The sequence below is a fragment of the Mauremys mutica genome, chromosome 7, assembly GCF_020497125.1.
Source record: "Mauremys mutica isolate MM-2020 ecotype Southern chromosome 7, ASM2049712v1, whole genome shotgun sequence".
Lineage (NCBI taxonomy): Eukaryota > Metazoa > Chordata > Testudines > Geoemydidae > Mauremys > Mauremys mutica.
Genome location: NC_059078.1, coordinates 32,615,105 through 32,629,295, shown reverse-complemented (window position 1 = coordinate 32,629,295; position 14,191 = coordinate 32,615,105). Strand labels below are relative to the sequence as shown.

Genomic DNA, 14,191 nt, shown 5'->3' with positions numbered 1-14,191 from the left:
TAGCTCAGCTCTGGGAGCAGAGCAGAGTAGGGTGTAGTGGTTAGAGGTGGGGAATCAGGACTCCTGGGTTCTAGCCCAGATCTGGGAGCAGAGTAGGGTGTAGTGGTTAGAGGTGGGGAATCAGGACTCCTGGGTTCTAGCCCAGCTCTGGGAGCAGAGCAGGGTGTAGTGGTTAGAGGTGGGGAATCAGGACTCCTGGGTTCTAGCTCAGCTCTGGGAGCAGAGCGGTGTAGTGGTTAGAGGTGGGGAATCAGGACTCCTGGGTTCTAGCCCAGCTCTGGGAGCAGAGTAGGGTGTAGTGGTTAGAGGTGGGGAATCAGGACTCCTGGGTTCTAGCCCAGCTCTGGGAGCAGAGTAGGGTGTAGTGGTTAGAGGTGGGGAATCAGGACTCCTGGGTTCTAGCTCAGCTCTGGGAGCAGAGCGGTGTAGTGGTTAGAGGTGGGGAATCAGGACTCCTGGGTTCTAGCCCAGCTCTGGGAGCAGAGTAGGGTGTAGTGGTTAGAGGTGGGGAATCAGGACTCCTGGGTTCTAGCCCAGCTCTGGGAGCAGAGTAGGGTGTAGTGGTTAGAGGTGGGGAATCAGGACTCCTGGGTTCTAGCCCAGCTCTGGGAGCAGAGTAGGGTGTAGTGGGTTAAAATGAAGGGCGGGAGGCTGGGATCTGTTACTTCATGTTCCTGGTTTGGACTCTTTTGGGCTCACACTTTCCAGGTTTCTCTTCAGCCCTGTGGGCTAGGACCTGGCTTCTTTGTTGTAAGCCAAAACCTGAGACGCTTATCTCATGACTCCAGCAGCTGGGAGCTTCACCACATCAGCAAACACTGGCAGACTTGGCACTTGTGGGAGTCAGTTCCCAGCTCTAGGCCCTAGCTCTAGTGGGTTGGAACAGGGGAGGGGGACGCCTGGACTCCTGGGCTTCGCCCCTGGGGCAGGGCGGGGCGAGTGACAGTGCTTAGTGGGTGAAAGAAGCATGGGGGGAATTATCAAAATTTGGGAGCAGAAGCTTTAGTAAAATGGCACTTAAAGGTCAACCCAGCTTGATTTTTAAATCTTTTATTTTTGGGGGGGAGGGACAGGTCTGGTGCCCGGTGTGACCCCTCCTCCCACATTAAGTATTGTTTAGTGGGTTACAATAGGGGACTCAGAACTCCTGGGTCCCATTCTCAGCTGGGGGAGGGGAGTTTAGGGGCTGGGGCGGGGGTGTATGTGGAGAGAGCCAGGAAGGACTCCTAGGCCCTGCTCCTAGGGTGTGAGGCGGAGTGGGGAAGCCCAGATTCCTGGGTTCCATTACCCCTGGGCGGGGAGGTAGTGCAGCTTAGGTGAAGTGTCTGTAGGGAACCCTTCTGGGAGTGCCGCTGTCTGCCTGGGATGGGGCAGCTGGGACTTGCTGGGCACAGGCTTTGCCAAGGACATTGGCGGCTGCTGATGCCCTGGCACCAGGGGCCTGCTTTGCCCCGTTGGCTGTGGGGGGGGCGCATGGATGTGCTTGTAGCCTCTGACTGAGAACTTTGGACCTGCTGATGCAACCTCTGGAGCGGCACCAGAAGCTGAAGCGGGCCAGCGCCAGTCACTGCCGGACAGGACTGGCCCAGCCGGGCGGAGTGGGGGCCAGCAAGGTGAGGTGAGTGATGGGGAGGCAGAAGGGGGCCTGGTGGGTAAGGTATTGGAGGGGGACTCAGGACAATGGGGTTCAGTTCCTGGGTCTGCTGCAGATGCCCTGTGTGACACGGGGCAAGTCACATCTTTGTTCTGTGTCTCAGTTTCCCTGTCAGTCAGACAGGGAGAAGAACCCTTCCTGCGTCTGGCCTGTGAGCCGACTGGGCAGGGCCTAGCTTTCGCTGTGTGTCCGTGCAGCGCTAGCACTGGGGGCAGCCCTGACCTTGGTCATGGGACCTGTGCAGCATCTGGTCCAGCGAGGCCCCAGATCTTGGCTGGTTGGGGGGCTGTGCACCACCTGGCATGGTGGTGAGGGGCCTCATCTTGGCCAGGGGTCTGTGCAGTTCTTGGCACAGCAGGGCACCCAAGCATGGTCGGGAAGGTCTGCAAGGTGCCCAGAGTGATGAGGGGTCACAGCGTGGCACAATGAGGGGGCTGTGGTGATGAGAGGGCCAGGACGGGACGGGTCTCAGCAGCACCTGGTGCAATGAGGGGGCTGCGGAGGTCTGTGCTGTGGGAGGGGTGTGTGTGTGTGTGTGTGTGTGGCACCCAGTGCAATGCGGGGACCAGGGGTGTGTGAATAGTGCCTGGCGCGACGAGGATCCCACACCCAGAGCCATCTGCTGGCATCAGGCTGATACCGACATGTTCAGGGGAGAGATAAAGGCCCACAGGTTTTTTCTTTACATTCTGTTGCCCAATGGCGACTGAGGACGATTGATTTTGCTGTTTTGCCCTTGACCTCTGCCGTGTTCCAGCAGCCTGCTGTGCTCGGAGGCCTGGGCAAGGGGGCAGTGGTGGGGGATTGGCAATGCAGCGCCCGACAGGGGAGTGTGTGTGTGCGCACCTGTGAGAACAGCGCAGTACTGTGGCGCCCCCTGCAGGGGATGCTGATGGGGGCGCTAGTCGGGCCCCCTCTGTGTGCTGGACAAAACTGTTACCAGAGTGTCCTGTGAGGGTGATGGGGTGTGGGCTGGAGCCCAGGGAAGGCTCAGATGGGGGGTCGGTGCTAAGGAGGGACTATTCCAACTCCTTCTGTGCATGCAGTATTTGAGGGAGGGAATTCAGATCTCCCCTGCCCCGTGTGTGGTAACAGTGCAGGGCTGGGGGAACCCTGCAGGGAGTGCTATGCTCCTGTTTTGGAGGCGGTGCAGAGCCAAGCAATGCCCCGGGACAGCACGTCCACGGCCTTGGCAGACGCAGCCCTGGGGCCCACAGGTGAGGGATGAGAGCTCCGTTAATATTTAACCAGCAGAGTGAGGGCGGGGGAGGGGGGGTAGCAGACAGACAGGGACATGAGGCATCAAAAGGTGAACAAACCAATGCCCGCCAGACTAGTCTGCAGCCCACCAACACCCCCAGGAAAGAGACAGGAAAAATCAGAGAACCCTGAGTTGCGGAGTCTGTGTGCCGCCAGTGGCCAGAGCTGCGTGGGCAACCGCTCTCGCGTGAGCAGGTGGGAGTGGTATTGGGATGCAGGGTAGGTAGGTGGTTGTGGCACAGTACAAGTAAACACTACTGCTCGCAGCGGTAGGGAGGAGTATTATGGGAGAGGGGGTAGCGTTAACAAGACTGTTTCTGTCTAGTTTACTGGTCTAGTTATACTGGATTAACTCCCTGTGCGGACGCTCTCATTTGGAATAAAATGGCCTGACTCTGGTTTAGCTTTAAGGCTTGTTTACAAATGCATTTGTGGCTGATGAAACTCCATAGGTGGATCTCTGTCTCCAGACCTAGAGCTTCCACACCCGGAGTGAATCGGGAATGGCCAATCTGCTTTAAATTCACCACCTCCCTGACACCAGATTAATTATCTACCCTTGAAAAAGCACAACTCCGAATTCAAGCCACGTGTATTCCAAATTAGAGTGTCCACACAGGGCCTTAAATTGGATGAACTCATCCAATTTATAGTCACCCCTTCAGTTTTTCCAGATTATTTTTCCTTGGAGACAGTGTGTTGGTGATGTTTGTAGGAAGGGGTGTTAGTAATAGGTAGCGTTGTAAGGCGTATCCTAGTAGGCGGATTAGCAATCTATACTAGTAAATGGAGTAAGCAGTGGGCAGTGTTAGTAAGTGGTATTAGTAGTTAGTGGGTAGTAGTAATTGTAGTATTAGTGAGGAGCATTAGCAGGCATAGATAGCATTAGTAAGTGATCCCTGTATAAACACCTGTCACATCCCACCCTAGAGGCAGCTGCATCTCAGCACCGGGGGATGAAGTGCTGGATAAATGCAGGAGGCAGCGCTCGTGCTTACAGGATGTGCCACATTCCTGGTGCTGGGCATAGGGTGGGAGAGATGCTGTGTGGAATGAAGCTGTGCGAAGAGATCCACTCGGCCGACTGCTTGGGCTGCCTCCCATGGCCTGGCCTGGCCCAGCTCTGCCTTCCCTGGCTCTTGTGTCCTCTGGGCTGTTTTCTCCTATTCTTATTCATTCATTCTCCTCGTTGCTCTCCTGCATTTCCATCCATTCGCTTGTTCGTTCTTTCTTCAGCCTTTGCGTTCTGTCCGTTCGCTCATTCTTCAGGCTGGTTTTCTCTTTCCGCTTTCTAGCTTTCCAGCTGTCTCTGGCCATGTTTCTAGCTATCTGTCCTCCATGTTCCTCCATGTGCTTTCATTCCACCCCCCCTCATTCCAGCTCCACTCCTCTGTCTCGCTCCCTCCTTCCCCCAAGGACCATGATAACCACACAGCTGCTTTTCCTCTCACCCCGTAGCCCTGGGCTCCCACCATCCTTGACCGGTAGCTGGGCACCCTGGGCGCTGCGAAGGGCATTAGATGGCTTTTATCATGCATGCACTTCTCTGAATGTACCAGTCTGAGGACAAATCCCCGGCACACACACACACAGTATGCCCTGGTGGGGGGTGAGGTCAGGGCAGGACCCCCTAGACGTGCCGTGGCTTGGATTCCTAACGAGGTCTTGTCTGTAACTCTCTGAACTGCTTGTCACACTGGATCTGAGATCTCAGCTCTGACAAACACACAGACTTTTCTGCTTTGTCATTTTTTAAAAATATTTTCTGCAATTTTACAGGACTCAGCTCAATAGTCTGGGCTTCCCGAGTAAATCAGTCGTTATTTATACACAAATCCCTTGTCCTGTACTGAAATGAGGCCGCCTCTGGGGTGGAGCACAGGGACTGTTTACACAAGGATCCCTTGCCTGGCGCTAGATGCAGCCACCTCTGGGGTGGGACTCAGGGGCAGTCAATGCAGATGTCCCTTGCTCATGCTGAGATGGTGCTGCCTCTGAGGTGGGGCATAGCATCTCTTAGAATGTGTAACAATGCTGCTCAGCAGTTTAAGACCGGAAGTATCTTGCATCCAATTGAAGAGCAGAGAATATTCAGAGAGTCAGACTGGCATCCCTGGCACCTACCCAGGACTTGAGGGTTCAAACCACAGCGTTGTGGGGAGCGGGGGTTGCCCCAGGAATTGTAATGCCTAGGGCGGGTTAGACCATCAGTTTTAGTTCTCATCCAAAAGCCAGCCCCCATTGCAGCACTGCGCCCTCTAGCACCGCGCTGAGGCACTGGGGTCAGCACGGGCTGCGAGGGGAGAGCGCCCCCGACGGGGCCCCTGCCCTGCTGCCTGATGCACAGTCCTTGCGTGCACGGCAGGGCATGTATTTCTCTTGCAGGATGCCTGGGTCCCAAACCTGACTGCGAGGTGGGGGGGCTCTGCAGGGTCTCCACAGTTCTCAGTGGAGAGTGGGGGAGGCGGCTACTCAGGATTGGCCCACAGGATGTGTTTCCAGGAGGGGACAGATCCATTTAGCAGCAAAGCCATTGGAATCAGTGGGTGCAGGAGCCACAGGATGTGGTGGTGGTGGGGCCTGGGAGGCAATAATAATCACTTTACACTCATAAATGAGATGCTCCAGGGAGCGTGGCTGTGGGGGGAGAATCCCAGCTACTCCAGCCCTGGCCTCTCCCAGCAGGGGGCGCTGTGGGGACTGAGGCAGGAGCACTGGCTTGGGGGGGGAGAATCCTGGCTACTCAGGCCCTGGCCTCTCCCAGCAGGGGGCGCTGTGGGGACTGAGGCAGGAGCGTCATTTAGGACCGTCCGTGCCCCACCCTAGGGGTGTATGTGTCTCAGGCTGGCAGCAGCTGGGGAGGTGCTGCCCTGGGGCAGTTCATACCAGTCCGAAGAGGGATTCTGCCCAGGGATCACCCTCCTCTCTCCCTCCGTCTTCTCTGTGTCTGTCTCATTCTCTCCCTCTGCCTTGGGGGAGGCTCCAAGCTGCAGCCCATGCTCTGTTGTCGAGACACTCCCCCCCCCTTCTGCATTCACTGATTTAATTGCTTCTGCCATGCAAGGGCAGGAAAGGTCGCTCAGCCCTCCCCCCCCCCCCCCCAGCCTCCCCTAGCAGCCGAGTGTGCTCCAGGGCTGCTAAGCAACCAGTGGCTGTTCCATGCCCAGCCAGGGGGGCTGGCACCACAAGGCAGCCCTCCTCTGCCATGCTGGAGGGGCTGTAGTGGGGCACAGGAGGCAGCAGCACAGTGCCCCGGCCTACCTCCTTGCTGGGGAGGATGCAGTGGGGCCTGGAGGGGGTGAGGCGGTGGCACAGCACATCCTGGGGGCTGCGACGGGGCCTGTCCCCCATCCCATCACTGGGGGGCTGCAATGGGGCCTGGGGGGGAGCAGCCTTCCTGCTCCGAGCCATCAGACCTAATTGCACAGTGAGCTGGTCCTGGGCATGCAGCCCTTGGCACTGCTGGGGATGGGCTACTGGGCATGAGTCAGTCTGGTGAGTAACTGGTTCTCTGGGTGCTCGTCTCACATCCTGCAGATGGGAGGTGGCTTGGGGGGCAGACAAGCCCCTAGCATCTTGGGCACTGACCATCAGCTGCACAGTATCTGCATGCAAGGATTGGTCTGTGTGCGCCCCTCCTGGGACTGCTCGCTCCTGACCCGCAGCCCCCTGCTAGCCCAGCCTTGGGCTCCCCCTCTAGTTCTGCTAGTGCGCCCTTCAGTCCTGACCCACAGTCCCCTGCTAGCCCAGCCCTGCCCCCCCAGCATTGCTGGTGCCCCCCGTCCTGACCCACAGCCCCCTGCTAGCCCAGCCCTGCCCCCCCCCAGCATTGCTGGTGCCCTTCACTCCTGACCTGCAGTCCCCTGCTAGCCCAGCCCTGCCCCCCCAGCATTGCTGGTGTCCCCCCCCATCCTGACCCGCAGCCCCCTGCTAGCCCAGCCCTGGGCTCCCCCCTCGCCCCCCCCAGCATTGCTGGTGCCCTTCATTCCTGACCTGCAGTCCCCTGCTACCCAGCCCTGGGCTCCCCCCTCGCCCCCCCCAGCATTGCTGGTGTCCCCCCTGTCCTGACCCACAGCCCCCTGCTAGCCCAGCCCTGGGCTCCCCCCTCAATCCCCCCAGCATTGCTGGTGCCCTTCACTCCTGACCCACAGCCCCCTGCTAGCCCAGCCCTGGGCTCCCCCCTCACTGCCCCCAGCATTGCTGGTGTCCCCCCTGTCCTGACCCACAGCCCCTTGCTAGCCCAGCCCTGGGCTCCCCCCTCAACGCCCCCAGCATTGCTGGTGCCCTTCACTCCTGACCTGCAGTCCCCTGCTACCCAGCCCTGGTCTCCTACTCAGCAGACAGTCTGTTGTTGTGTGTGGTGTGTGATGGTTTTGCAAAGAAGCTAGCTGGGGGCAAAGGGGGGGCATTGGCTCGGGGCTGCCCATGCTCTGCTCCTGCTCTCTGATTCATTGGATTCCAGGGTGAAGGTTACCCCAGGGCTCCCCACAGAGCCCCTTTTCCCAGCAGATCTGAGAGCTAGTCTAGAAGGTGTCCCAGGACAAATGACCCCCATCCACCCTCAGCCATTAGCTGCGGGGGGGGGGGCGGGGGGGGGCGGGGGGGGCTCCTGACCCTCTAGGCCGATGATTCTTTTGTGGGGATGGGGGTGGGGTGACTCCATTCCCAGCCCTTCGGGGCCCTGTGTGTGTAACGAATACGTCAGGTCTCAACCTGGCAGCTGGCACGACCCCCCGTCATTCGCGCTAGGCGAGGGGTGAACGGACCCCAGGGAGAGGTCCCTGTGGGCAGGGGGAGGAGCGGTGCAGTGCGGGGGGATGGGTCAGTGTTGGGGGAAGGGGTGGGGGAGGGGGTGGCTGTGTTCATGTGATGGGGTGGAGGGGTGGGGAGGCTCTGTGAGAGTTCGGGTCTGTGTGTGAGGCAGGGAAGCTGGAGGGACCTGTGGGGCCTGCTGAGCTGGCACTGTCACCCTTCCCCCCATGCTGAACACATTGCACTGTATGAGAGGAATAAAGCCTAGAAGCTAACAGAGCATATGGGGCTGGATTGGAGCCGGCTCTGGCTTGTGTTTGTTCCCTGCCCCCCTGACCCAGCCGAACCCCTGCCCTGGTGCCGGATCAGAGCCGGCGCCCCCTAGAGGGGAAAGGCCCCATCTGTGTCCTATTCCCTGCCCACGCCCCCTGCTCTTCTGTTCTATCCCTGGCCCACAGGCCTTTGGTTGGGGGTGGCTCGGCTGGGAACAGGTGCTTGTGGTCTTGGGTTGTTATCGGCAGGTGGGGGATGGGATGGGCTCACTCTGACCTTCCTAGGTCTCGCTAGGGGCCCCTCTTAGTCCTGCAGTCAAGCTTTCCTCCCCCCCGGCCCCCACCGGCCCTGTGCTGCCCCTCAGTCCTGGCCCCAGGACATGCTCCACACAGAGCTGTGGGGAGCAGGGCAGGAGCTGGCTGGGGGGAGCTCCCAGCTATTCCCCACCTCACCCAGTAGGGGGCACCGTGAGGAGTGGGGCGAGTGATGAAGCAGCGAGTGCAGCAGGGGAGATGATGGCAGGGAGCATTTGAAGTCTCCCAAGGCAGTGGCCAGTCCTCGGGGCCCAACTATGGGTTCGTTGCCCATAGGGCTAGCGATGGAGTCCCCACTTGGAATCCATCTCCGCAGCGGCTGCTCCTTTAATTTGAAGCGTGGCTTAAAAGGAATTGCAAATAGAGGCGTGAGTGGGGGTGGGTCTCTTGGGGGCTGGGGAATCATCTTCTCTCCCCCTCCCCTCCTGCCTTTGCTTCAAACCAGAGCGCCTGGGCAGGTAACCCTGAGCTCGCAGCCGGCTGCAGTTGTCCCCGCTGGGCGGCGTGTGGCATGGGTCCACAGCCAGTGTGAGCTCCCACTTTTAGATCTGGGGGGTTCCCTGGTTCAGTCCTGGTGCCTGGGCCAAGAGACTGGCCAAGGCATGTGCAGCGGGGATGGGAGACCTACAGGAAGGCATGTGTGGGGCTCAGTGAGGGGTGCTTTCTCTTTGCAGTCAGTGCTGGCCCAGTGTGGTGCTAGGGGAGATGGGGTGTCAGTAGGGGGCGCTCTCCCTCACAGTCAGTGCTGGCCCCAGTGCTGCGGTGCTAAGGGGGCGCGGTGCTAAGGGGAGCTGGGGAGTCAGCAGGGGGTGTTTTTGTTATATCCTTGGGGCAGCCGGTGTAGGAAACAATCACTTGAGGCCAGAGAGCAGGCAGCTAACCAAAACCTCCATTTTATTTACATATATACAGAGAGCTCCTCAGCCGGTTGAAACCGGTTGAGCTAACCCATAATAATCTAACTCAGTTGCCATAGCAACAAAACCATGACAACCAAATACACAACATATTCCTCCCCCCCTAATAAGAACATCCCCTAAATAAAACACACACTAGACTAGAGAAGGAGGGTAGACTGCCTCCATTCCCGGCTAAACCCTGGGGATTATTTTGCCCCATAACCGTGGGTTCGCCCTAGCTAAAGATCCAGCCGATGAGGAGGCCTTCTGTCTCTAGGTGGATTACGGCGAACTACTGGTGTTATTGCACCCAAAAGCACTAGGGGCTCAGGGTCCGCAGCACGAACAGGTGAGGAGGTGGTATCAGCTCGTGCTGGGCAAAGGGGTATCTCAGCCGCCGGCAGTAATGGAGGAGAACAGTCAGAAACAGGTGACTCGTGATTCGATCCCTCACCAGAAGAGGTGAAGTCAGACCCCTCAACTGCAGATGGGTCCTGAGGACTGGCATGACCTGGCAACAGCTGATCTACATGTCGCCGCCAGGTAAGATTCTCTGCAGTCCGGACTGTGTAGGAAACAGGTCCTGTTTGAGTGATGACTGTGGCCGGAACCCATTTAGCTCTGGAAGTATAATTCCGAGCCAAAACTGGCTGTCCCGGGCTAAAGGTTCGGTCTTTTGCTCTGGGTGCCCGTCTGATGACTTGATATTGCTGCTGATGTTGCACAATTTGTCGGGGTTCAGAAGGTTTCAGCAGATCAAAGCAAGTGCGCAGCTGTCGTCCCATCATTAGAAAGGCCGGAGATGCGTGGGTCGTAGCATGAGGTGTGTTTCTGTAGGAAAGTAAAAAGGTATCCAGACGCTTTTGAATGGAGTGTTGTCCCCTTGCTGATTTCAAAGCGTTTTTCATTGTCTGCACAAATCTTTCAGCTAATCCGTTGGTGGACGGATGATATGGTGCTGACGTGATGTGGTGTATCCCATTTGCTTTCATAAAATTTTGAAACTCCTGAGAAACGAACTGCGGTCCGTTGTCGCTCACAAGTTGTTCTGGCAGACCAAAACGACTAAAGAGTCCTCGTAGTTTTTGGATAGTACTCTCTGCAGAAGTGGACTGCATTATAGAGACTTCTGGCCATTTAGAATGGGCATCTATTGCCACCAAGAACATGCTTCCTTCAAGGGGGCCAGCAAAGTCAACGTGAATACGTTGCCACGGGTTTTCAGGCCAGTCCCATGGGTGTAGGGGTGCCCACTGGGGTGCATTCCTCACACCCTGACATGACATACAAGCTTTTGCCTTCTCTTCAATAGCGCTGTCCAGTCCAGGCCACCAAAAATAGCTTCGTGCAATTACCTTCATGCGCACTATTCCACAGTGACCGGAATGTAGCTGTTCTAACATCTGTGATCTCAGTGGTGGTGGAATAATGACACGTCTCCCCCACAACAAACAACCAGATTGGACCGATAACTCCGTCCGCTTGGACATGTAGGGAACAAGGTCGGATGAGACCGGAGAGGTTTGTCGAGATGTTCCATGCATCACCAGGTCCATAACGTGGGACAATACTGGGTCAACGCGAGTTGCCTTCTTTATCTGAGTAGCAGTGATGGGTGTATTCTCTACCTGTTCAAAGTAGAAGATTTCCTTGTGGGCACTATCTTGGTGTTTGACCGGCAAAGGCAACCTTGAGAGGCCATCTGCATTGCCGTGTAGAGTGGATTTCCGATATTTGATTTCATATGTGTGTGCTGAAAGTAACAATGCCCAACGTTGCATACAACTAGCAGCTAATGGGGGAATGCCTGTGTAAGGTCCAAAAATTGATGTCAGAGGTCGATGGTCTGTGAGAAGAGTAAATTTTCGCCCAAACAGGTACTGATGAAACTTCCGAATTCCAAAAACAATTCCTAATGCCTCATGTTCGATTTGGGCGTAGTTAGTTTCTGCTTTGCTTAGAGTGCGTGAAGCAAAAGCAATAGGTCTCTCTTCTCCTGAAGGCATAATATGTGACACGACTGCTCCCACTCCATAAGGGGAGGCATCGCAGGCCAATTGCAGTGGTAAGGATGGATCAAAGTGCGTTAGAACTTCAGAATTTAGCAATGCATCCTTAGCTTTGTTAAACGCAACATCACAGGCTTCAGTCCACTTCCAGGCCTTGTTCTGCCCAAGGAGCTCATGAAGTGGTTTTAGCAGTGTGGCTAACTGTGAGATGAACTTTCCATAATAGTTCAGGAGTCCTAGAAACGAGCACAGCTGGCTTACATTTCGAGGTGGGGGAGCCTCCACAATAGCTTTAACTTTTGCAGGGGCCTTATGAAGACCTGCAGAATCAATGATGTGTCCCAAATATTCAACAGAGGGCTTGAAGAATTCACACTTGTCTTTGCGAACTCGTAGGCCATACTCTTCCAGTCTTTGTAGGGTATCCTCTAAATTCTTTAAGTGATCCTCTTCATTTCTTCCAGTGACCAGGATATCATCCAGATAGCACTGAACTCCTGACAAGCCACACAAGATCTGGTCCATAGCCCTCTGGAACAGGGCGGGAGCAGATGTTATTCCGAAGGGTAGACGACAGTATCGATAAAGCCCCTTATGAGTCACAATAGTCAACAGCTCTTGGGACTTTTCATCGACGTGCATCTGTAAATATGCTTGACTCAGATCAATCTTACTGAACTTTTGTCCCCCAGCCAGGCCTGCGAAGAGGTCATCGATGCGGGGAAGCGGGTATTGCTCTGCACACAACACTGGGTTGACAGTGACTTTAAAATCACCGCAAATCCGGAGAGAGCCATCTTTCTTCACGATTGGAACGATAGGAGTGGCCCATGAGCTATGGGTAACTGGTATTAGGACTCCATTGGTGACCAGGCGCTCCAGGTCTGCTTCAACTTTTGGCCTGATGGCATATGGCACAGTTCGGGCTTTCAGATATTTTGGTGGACTGCCAGGTTTAATGTTCAATGTCACAGTGATTCCCTTCATACTTCCCAAATCATCTCCAAAAACAGCAGCATGTTTCCTTAGTATAGGGGTTAGACTGGTTTCTTCTTTAGTCATCCGGTGCACTTCTGCCCAGTTCAGTTGAATCTTCCCAAGCCAAGACCTACCCATTAAGGCTGGGTAGTTACCTCTCACCACAAACAGTGGCAATTTAGCCACCTGTCCATTGAGCTCCACCTTAACATCAATAGTGCCCAGCATAGGCACAGCTTCTCCCGTATACGTCTTCAGAACAGTTTTTGTTGCCTTAAGCGGAAGATGCTGTAGCTTTTCTTTATACACAGTCTCGGAGATCAGTGAGACGGCTGCACCGGTGTCCAGTTCCATGCGTATACGTTTGCCATCCAATAACGGGGTTACCCAGTATTCATGTGAGCCCATTGCCAAAGACAAAACATGCAGTGGCACTTCCTCTTGCGATGAGGTGTCACCTTGATCATCCTGGGTCTGCTCTAGGGTATGCAGGGCTCCTCTTTTTGTAGGCCAGACAACAGCCCTCTTTTTCTTTTGTTTACAGGCACACTCAATGTGTCCCTTTTTGCCACAGTGTCGACACACCAGGTCCTTACACCAGCATTCTGATGCCTGGTGACCCGGCTTACCACAGCGGTAACATTCTTGACTCTGCACAGTTTTGTGGGTCGGTTCTTGTGACACTTTTTGCACCCTAGGGGGTGCACCGATGTATTGTGCCTCCCTTGTAGCCAGTTCCATGGAGACAGCAATATCAACAGCCTTCTGTAAGGTAAGCTGAGCCTCTGTCAGTAGGCGCTTCCGTATAGCTTCACTGTACAGGCCACACACTAACCTGTCACGCAGGGCATCATGTAACATTTCTTTAAATTCACAGTGTTCTGCTAGCTTTTTTAAAATGGCTACAAATTGTACAACTGTTTCATCTTCCTTTTGGTCTCTTTTGTGGAACCTATATCTTTCAGCAATTACCAGTGGTTTTGGGGAGAAATGAGACCCCAGGATTTCCACAATGTCACTGTAAGATTTAGTCTCAGGCTTAACAGGGTGTAGTAAGCTGCGTAGCAGAGAGTAGGTTTTAGCCCCTACAACAGTTAAGAATATTGGCACCTTCTTCGCTTCTGTAATGTCATTTGCAATACCAAAAAGCTCAAAACGCTCAGTATACACATGCCACTGCTCTGTATTCTCATCAAAAGGCTCCAGGGGCCTGGTCAGAGTAGCCATGATTTTTAGTTTCACTTTCACAGTCAGTGCAAACAAGCAGCTTTTTTGTTTGTTTGTTCTTTACCTTAACTTCTACTTCCTTCTGTTACTGGAGCAGCACCGGAGTCTCACCCTCGTCGCCAGTGTTATATCCTTGGGGCAGCCGATGTAGGAAACAATCACTTGAGGCCAGAGAGCAGGCAGCTAACCAAAACCTCCATTTTATTTACATATATACAGAGAGCTCCTCAGCCGGTTGAAACCGGTTGAGCTAACCCATAATAATCTAACTCAGTTGCCATAGCAACAAAACCATGACAACCAAATACACAACAGTTTTCCTCTCACAGTCAGCCCCGGGGGCGCTGTGGTGCAGAGAACGGGTTGTGGGCTCAGTAGGGGCACTCTCCCCTCATGTCCATGCCCCACTGTGGTGCTAAGGGGCTGTGCAGCTGGGGGCTCACATGAGACATAAAGCCAACTGCTATAACCACTAGATCTCCACCCCTCCCAGCCTTGGGAGAGAACTCAGGGCAGTAGCATAGCTAGCGGGGTGCAGGGGAAGCAGCCGCTTCCCCTCAGCACATTTTCAAAAAGCAGTGCCTGCCGGGCTGGCACTGGTGGCAGCACGGCCGGAGGAGCCATAGGGGGTGGGCGGGGGGCGGCAGGCGTGGCCGGAGGAGCAAGGGGGCCGGCTCCTCAGCCATCGCGCCCCACGCTCAGCATGGCCCCAACATCGCCGCAGCCACCTCCTGCGGCGGCGGCTCAGGGCTCGGCAGCCAAGCGCTCCCCGCCCCTTGCTAATGCGGCAGGCGGGGGGAGGCAGGGGGAGGCGAAAAGGCCCCT

At 55.6% G+C, this 14,191-nt stretch overlaps 1 protein-coding gene across 1 annotated transcript in view; it reads left to right on the top strand.

Annotated features, from left to right (window-relative positions):
* Positions 1-1,550: 1,550 nt before the first annotated feature.
* NRXN2 (neurexin 2) overlaps positions 1,551-14,191 on the top strand; it is a 369,827-nt gene continuing 357,186 nt past the window's right edge. Inside the window, exon 1 of the mRNA XM_045024465.1 lies at positions 1,551-1,618. The gene's annotated coding sequence lies outside the window, so the exon portion shown is untranslated. The remainder of the gene's footprint in view (positions 1,619-14,191) is intronic.